At 35.7% G+C, this 8,430-nt stretch overlaps 1 pseudogene across 3 annotated transcripts; it reads left to right on the forward strand.

The window, feature by feature from the left end:
* Window positions 1-862: 862 nt before the first annotated feature.
* Window positions 863-7,657, forward strand: LOC136803793 (glutamine--fructose-6-phosphate aminotransferase [isomerizing] 2 pseudogene; annotated as a pseudogene). Of its 3 annotated transcripts, none has more exons than XR_010846203.1 (2): window positions 863-1,034; window positions 5,927-7,657. The product of XR_010846203.1 is annotated as a glutamine--fructose-6-phosphate aminotransferase [isomerizing] 2 pseudogene, transcript variant X3 (transcript). The 3 variants fall into 3 exon arrangements; XR_010846201.1 differs by lacking the exon at window positions 863-1,034 and adding an exon at window positions 2,469-2,561; XR_010846202.1 differs by lacking the exon at window positions 863-1,034 and adding an exon at window positions 4,690-4,803.
* Window positions 7,658-8,430: the final 773 nt, after the last annotated feature.

The following is an 8,430-nucleotide window of genomic DNA, read 5'->3' on the forward strand; positions in this document are numbered from 1 at the left end:
ACTCGAGATATTGAGCTTCCGAAAGCGCAAAAACTGGACAAAACAGCTGTTTCTGGCTGAAAAACACTGAAAAACACTGTTTTTAAGGATTAATATCTCGAGTTAGGTAAAGAAATCACCTATACTCGCAATATATCACTAAGCTTAATTTTTTGAGAGCTTTCCAAAAATATACAACAGGTCTCCGTTTCCTCAAGCTAAAATTTTCATTAATTTTTCACCCTATGATTTTTGCTTGAGACCGTCGTATTTGTCCGAAAATCACACCAAAGTGTCCGAAAAAAAATTGGCAACCAAGTTATTTTGATTCCCCTACCCCTTAGCTTTCCAAAAATGTATAACAAGTGCTTTGACTAAAAAAATCGAGCGACCTCAAAAAAACGAACAAATTTCCCCCTACTATTTAATAGAGGCCGCCAAAATCCAAATTTTCTAAAATTGCCTTCTATCAGTTTGCTCGAATTTTGGAAGACCCACCACAATACTACTAATACTCAGGGTAATACAATGGAATATCACCAGACAACAGATATCAAAATGCTACTGAGAGTGCATAGATATGTCACAGCATGGAGCCTGTAAGCTATATCAACAAAGAAAATGGCGTAATTGGTAAAATTACAATCATGTGCTTGTTCACGTGAAAATTTCACAACGTCGTCTTTCTCATAAACAAAAAACAACATTTTTACCGCCGGGTAGATTTGATAATACGTGATAATTTACAGACCTAGGGTTTAAGTAAGAATAATAGTGGACGATCATTCAATAAGAGCTTAAAACAAGTCCTGAAAATTATGATATTTCATTTGTCTGAAATAATGGATATGATGAAGGTCATATTTTCTAAGTAAACCGTATTTTTCCGTATCAAGGACAACCATCACATCCTGGTCAAAGTCCACCTGGATAATCGTGTGGTGTGTGTAATTTGAACTCGTTGAAGTCACTTCCCACGGTTCAATAGTAGAACGGTATAAAAAGCTGACAAATTTCGTGATCTGATTCCCTTACTTCGTACTGCATAGAATAAGGTAAGAGATTTATTATTTTCTGACTTTATGAGTCGATCGTCTCGTGTTAACGTGAATACCGAGTTTATGTATTTGTACTTTAAAAGACGGCGGAGTGACTGATACGATTTGAAAAACCTGCAGTTTTGACCCGCAAAATCGAGGACGGTAAAAGTGCTTATTTACCGTCGTCCTCAGTCATTTGGGATCTAAACATATCAGAAGCCCTAATACATAGATAGATACATAAAGATATACACGTTTTTTTTTAATAAGAACAACCTATATAAGAACATAAGGCTTCGAGGCCCAAAAATTTAAGAACATTCTAAGAACATTCTAAGGCTGAAAATAAGAACATTTTTAGAACATTTTTAGGCTTCAAATCCAAAAAACTAAGAACATCCGAAAGCTTCGAATTTTTTTGACGTTCTTATAAAAAAAAACGTGTACATACATAAACTCGCTAATGTAAAAAGCGCAGATGTTTGCCTGTACAGAGACTTCACATATGATTGTGTGGACAGTGTTAACTAGATATAAAATAAGTACAGGCGGACAAGGGCGCATTTTAATTCTGCTTTCAAAGCGGGATTTTCAATCATTGCGTATTGTCAATTTGGGTTTTCTGATTCATGACGTAATGTTTTCTACGGAAAGACCCCCATAGCGTCAGCCTGGGTTTAGGTCCCTGGCAAAAATTAGGTCCCCCCTGAGCTTTAAGTAGTCCCCCCAAAGATTTATGATTTTTTTGTTAGCCCCCAGGACTTTTGACCCTAGACATTTTCAAAAAATCGATCTAGTAAAAAAGGTTTTTCCAATGTAAATTGCGTTCAGTTGTAAGTTGAAGATAAAATATTTTGCACACTTTCTATAAAAATATTGCGTCGCAAACGAAAATTTTTCAGATTCATGAGCTTAAATTTGAGTAATTGAAGCCAACTATTAAGCTGAGTTGTTTTAGCCCCCACGTTAAGTAATGAAATTTTAGCTCCCCCCAACTACATAGGTCCCCCCAAAAAAGTGGTGTACTTCCAGCCCCCTCCTTTTTTGGGAAAGATTTAGGGTGTAACCCCCCCCCAACCAGCAGGGGGGGCTGACGCTATGAGCCCGGTTTTTGCCAGTAGTGGCAAGTTTTATACTTTTGTCTAGTTTAAATTTACAACTACTGCCAAAAACCGGGATATTTCCGTAGAAAACATTGCGTCATGAATATCACGAATCTGCAAATTCAAAGTTAAGGTAATACATCAACGATCATCAAAATATTGACAGAAATCTCCTTGCGAAACAGGGAGAATTTCCAAAGAAAAATCAAAATAAATGAAAAAGATTAATGAGTAATACTTTAAGGAGATAGGTATTACTCAAGACTGGGTCACAAGATTTAAAAGCTAAGCTGAGTGGATATTTAGCTAAGAGGAGTTTTAAGGGTTGATAAAACATGAGAAAAGGAGGTGTTGCTGTATGATAAACTTGTTTTGCTTGTGAGAAGAGGACAAGAGGTGTCATGTTTTATGATGGGTCGACATTCGTGCATGAGCAGAGGTAATATAATGCTAGAGCATGATAGTTTTATAATGTTTACTTACATATTATGTTTATTATGACGTCAATAACGTGTGGTAAGCAAAGTCTGTCAGAAAAGCAGTGTCAATAGAATCTTTCCACTGACATTTCATAACTTTTAGTACCCTTTTCAAAGAGAAAAACCTACTGACTTTATACTTTTATATACTACTCGGAGACAAATGTGCTGAGTTAAAAGTTTGTTATTTTGTGTAGAGAAGGATTGAAAAATAAAATCTCTCCAGTGACATTTCACAATATGCATAACTTTTAGAATATGGAATTACACCGTCTCAGATTGAAGTCTAATTAGCCATTTTCACGGCCCGCTCAGTGCGATGCAAATTTGCTTTTGTGGGACGCGATTTTCATAATGGTGGTATTTCCAATGGCGGGAGCTGCTGTTTCTGGTAATTATGGTTGACCAATCTGATGAAAGATGTTCGTTGTAAAATTATGTCAAGTTTCTCTCGACCAGCTGTCATTATTGCGGAAAATAGCAGAAGTAGGTCGTTGTATGGATGGGAAAAAAACGAAAAAAAAGGAAGGAACAGCTGGATTTAACAATAACCAAACTACAGATTTGACAAATAATTAGAGAAAGAAAGACAGATAAGTACTAGTCAAGTTAAACGTTAGCGCCCAGTTGATGTGTCGGTTAATTTCAAATAAAGTTAAAGATAATGCTTATGTCTTGACCATGAGATAAAGAGATACCAGAGACAGATAAAGAGATAAGAACACTTCCTGATTGACAAATTTTATATTGTTTTGATCTTTTCTTAATAATGTCACTTTGTTACAATAAAATGATCGGTCTCGACATCAGGAGTTGCTAATTGACCCATCAGTCACGCAAATACAGTAAAACATTTGGATATGTAATCACGCATCCCTTTGAAAAAGTCCAAATCACGAATCACGGCTCAAAAATCACGTAATCACGCTAGAAAAAAGTCCTAATCACACCATCACAAAAACTGCTTTGGGGACCTCATCTGGAAAATGGTTAGAAGGGGGTCCTGTTGTGGTACAAGCAGGACACAATAAACAGCTGCTGTTATAACCAGTAAAGGCGGAAGACTACAGACAATGGTCTGTTATAAGCAGCAAAAGATGGTTAGAAAGATATTAGAAAGTGATACAAAAACAACCTGTTCGGCTTACACAGCTGCAACTTTTTAGCCTCGCCAACGTAAAATATAAATAGGTTTCGCAGTTCCAGTGTTTAAGGCGGATAACTGGGATCATATATTGCCATTTGTGAAATTTTGTTGGATTTGCAGCTTTCGATAGAGGTAGAAGCCATCGATGGTCACTTCTGAAAGAGGATGTGATACGCAATAGGAAATGATGGAAAAGAAAAAGGGAAAATTTTCACTTATTGATGCAAGCAAAAATGACGAGAATTGTTAAGATTCCAAAAAGAGCTCATCAGTATGCGAAGGACCATCAAAGAACAGGTTTATATCAACAGGTCTGACTTTTCTAAATCGCGTGCTGAAAGCCACGAAAGAGGACGTTTGCCAGTTTATCGATAGGATAGTGATACCCTCAGGGGTAATAGTACGATGTCAAAAAGTGCGTGCAAAAAAACCCTACAACGCTTTCCTTATGTTCAGTCTGCTTTGATTACATTAATCTTCGCGAGAATTAATTTCGACGAATATTTGCCTTTTTCACTGGCGAAATCACGTGAAATTTTTGACTCACAAAGTTAAATCCAAGTGATTTTTGGCTTAAAATATTATGTAGATTTGCTATTAGTGATAAAAACAGGCAGTTAAAGGGTAATTTTTCGATTTATTTTTGGCTGATTGGCGAAATCATTTGATCTACGCGATATTTTTCGAAATCCTAAAAATCGCGAAAATGAATCCATTTTTGTGCTCGCGAAAATTAATCCGATTAAAGTTTTCAGATCATATCGAACCGATGTAATACTGTGATATTTTGGAGGTTTGATAAAATCTCAGTTGTTTGATAAGTCAACACAGTTCTGTTAGTGTGTCAACAACACTATATCCGGCCTGAACTCATTTTTCTTTTCTTAAGTGAGACTTGTGTTTATTTTCTGGTCTAAAGTACTTCAGTTTCCTTTTAAAGGAATCAGGTTGAAGAGGATCTCTATAAAAGCTGGAGTGTTCGATCATTAGCAATATTAGTTGATTATTTGTCATCGTGCTTGTAGTTTGAAGGAAGATACTCACTTTAAAGCTAGGTAAGCAGTTCCTTACACCATTCGTTTACTTTCTTATGACATATAGCTGCTGAGTGTTAAAAGAGTTAGTACTTACTTGACTTTCGGTGTAGTCTGTAAGTAAGGACATTCCGGTTTGAGGAGAGGAGATTCGCCATCTACTGCAGACACAACGTTAATACCTAATTAATGACTGGCACAAAGATCATATCAGCTAGCTTTCAGCCTGGGCTTTCGGCGAACACAGTCAAACAAAGCTTCGAAAGCTCTTTATCTTTTATATCGAAAACTATTGGAGACTATGTATAATTTGTGTGCAAATCGAGTTATTATCGGCGAAGTGAAGGCAGTTTTTTAAAGTCACTTTTTATTGATGAGAATGTTATAATTACTACTATTCTATTCCTGGACATCTGAAGTAACCTCAATTGTATAATACCAGTTTTAGAAGTTATTTTAGACGCAGTGATTATCTTTCAAAATAAATCTAACTTGAGCGGTCATCAGTTTTTAGCAAAACACATGTTGATTATGAATGTTAATTGAGTTTATACAGCTCGTATATAACTCTATTTCAACGTTCACTGATATCAGGTGATTATATGCTTCCCTAGCGTTTTGTACTGGCTAGGGAAACCGACTAGATTCTAATGTTTTCAGTTTTACTGGGCATCTTTTTACATTCGACACTGTAATATATTACGAAAATACTTTGTCAATCAATCATCTTTTTATTATTGAGTACGTCATAAATCAATAAAACTATTTCTCAATTCCTCGTGAGATTCACTTACTAATGATCAGTTTTTCACAAAAAAATGTCAAAAACAATAATTTATAGACGATGAAACTGTTGGGTGCGTCAACTAAGAAACTCTCCAATTTAATTATAGACGGAAATCAAATATAGGACTCAAATTATAAAAGGAAAAAATGTATCGCATTTTTTGTTATATTTAAATGCCTGTCTTACATAATTGCAATCTAATGATCAAAATAATATCCTGTTAATGATTAACTTGATCGCTGATTGGTTCATTAGAAAGGACAGTAGCCAATCATTGGGCTTGCTTTTGAAATTGTAATTGATGATTTCAGAAACATTTAAATAATTTGAAATTGTTTCCTTTTTTCTTTATAACAGAGATCGATAACGAGAGAAGAAGACAAGAGACGAACGGAAACCAACAGTAATTTCCAAAGCATTAAAGGATCGTTAATATTTATAATCGTGTTTTATAACAAAACCCAATCAATATGCCTGTCATTGATCACTTCGTGAAACAACACTTCGCGTCTACACACGTCAACAGTAAGGAGAAAGAATCAAGTATCTTAGACGGGATCACATCTTCACCTCTCTTTACAGCTAAGCAACCAAAGCATCAACAAGAACAAGTAAAAACAACCATGGAGAAAGAAATCTTTGAACAAGTACACAGTCTACGACGCACAATGGAAGACAGAGTCGACTTCGAAAAGAAGAGTGTCTTTTTGAGTGAGTTAGACCATGGAACAAGTGACATTTTACGATGCAAACGTATCATCGTCATCGGGTCAGGATCATCACATCACGTCGCAATCTCAACTCGACAATTAATGGAAGAAATGGTCGAGTTACCCGTATTCATCGAGTTGGCGAGTGATTTCCTCGACCGTGAAGTGCCAATCTTCCGTAACGATGTGTGCATCTTTTTGAGTCAGTCGGGAGAAACAACAAATGTCGTTGAATCATGCCGATACTGTCTTCAACACGAAGCTCTCACGATTGCCGTCACAAACACAGCTGATAGCACCTTAGCTAAAATGTCCAACTTTGTTCTCGACATTAACGCCGGTAAAGAACATGGGATTACAAGCACCAAAACGTACACAAGTCAATTCATGGCTATGACCCTTATCTCTTTACACTTAGCATACGACAAACGTCCCAAAGCAGAACGTATCGAATCAATCGTTGAAGAAATGCAACATTTACCCGATAAAATCGCTACAGTGTTGGAAGATACGGAAAAATACCGTAAAACAGCTCTCTCTATGAAAGACGAGGAGAGTATACTCGTCATGGGCCGTGGCTACCAACAAGGTACATGCCATGAAGGATCCTTCAAATTCAAGGAGGTAACAGGCACCCACTCGGAGGGTATCCACTCTGGTGAATTAAAGCATGGACCATTAGCTTTGATCGACGATCAAATCCCGATTATAATGATTGTAATGAGAGATAACATTTATGATAAATGTTGCAACGCTATTCAACAGGTGAAAGCAAGGGGCGGCCGCCCTGTGCTTATTTGCGAAAACGAAGATACTGAAACACGCAAATGGGCGGATGTTGTTTTAGGTGTTCCAAAGACTATTGACTGTTTAGCTGGTATTTTAACTGTGATTCCTTTACAGTTATTATCTGTGTATTTAGCAGAATCTATGAACAAGAATGTCGATCAACCACCAGCTCTGGTGAAGACGGTGGTTGAGAAATTTATTCCCAATAACAGAATGAGTTAACTTTTTTTGTGTTATTTTGTTTTTTGTAATTTATTGTTTTATATCATTTTTATTATTATTTGACTTTTCGCACATGTTTTCATTGTGTTTTGTTATTGTCAGCAATAAACTGAGCTGACTCTGAGCCAACGCTTCAAGATTTTTTACAATGCATTTGTAGAAAAGCCAAAGTAAACTTCAAGTCTAAAGCGACTAAAATGTTCAGAAATTAAAATTTGTATATCAAACAGTTGTAAATATACGATATTCCATATACAAATATTTTTTTGTTATTCTTTCCATGTTTTAAATATGAATACAGTTTTTGTAATTTTTCAAAATTTTTGAAGCGAAATATACAAGGAAAAAAGTTAAAAATATCAATTTATGTGCGATAATTTTATACTCATTTGGTCTCACTAAATTTGAATTCATCGAAATATCGTAGTGTGATATTTAGGTTTTCGATATTAAGTAAAACAATTTCATGTGACACATAAGAAGTATTGATTTACGAGTCAATCACATGAATTCTAAGAAAGGCCTTTCCATGAAAACCATACCAAAGGCATGATGAGAGGTCAAAGTTGACCACATGCTCGAATGTCTGATCTGTTGATCAAATATAACTTATAAATATTTGAAAACATTTTGCAATATACATACATATGTCAACAGAGATCCCCATTATGGATTACAGCTTAACTTGTGATATAGTTTAAGGTCAACAGTTGCAGAAATCAGTATGACGAGCTAGTAAAATCTTAAGACATGAAAATTATGACAGCCAACCCTTTGACAACTCTTTTCCCCAACATACAACCATGTCTCACAGCCCCGGTGGAATTTTTTTCCTCAGTGGGGATAAAATTCCTATTGAATTATTCTGTTGTTCAAAGGTTGAAAAATCCAATGGGGATGGTTTTGGAGTGTAATTTTTAAAAATTTAATTTCGAGTGGGGATGAAATATAAGTAAATTTCCCAGTGGTGCTAAAATTCAAGGGTATTTTCCTACCGGGGACGAAATTTTTGCCAGGTCTGTGACACAGGGGTGTTAACATAAATGCTCTTCTTCAGTTTCTTACAAAATTTGTACATACATATACTTTCCCTAAGCAATCGTTTTCGAATTAATAGAAAAATATAAAGCATCATGATTT

This window comes from Clytia hemisphaerica, unplaced genomic scaffold (assembly GCF_902728285.1).
Source record: "Clytia hemisphaerica strain Z4C2 unplaced genomic scaffold, Clytia hemisphaerica genome assembly, whole genome shotgun sequence".
Classification (NCBI taxonomy): domain Eukaryota; kingdom Metazoa; phylum Cnidaria; class Hydrozoa; order Leptothecata; family Clytiidae; genus Clytia; species Clytia hemisphaerica.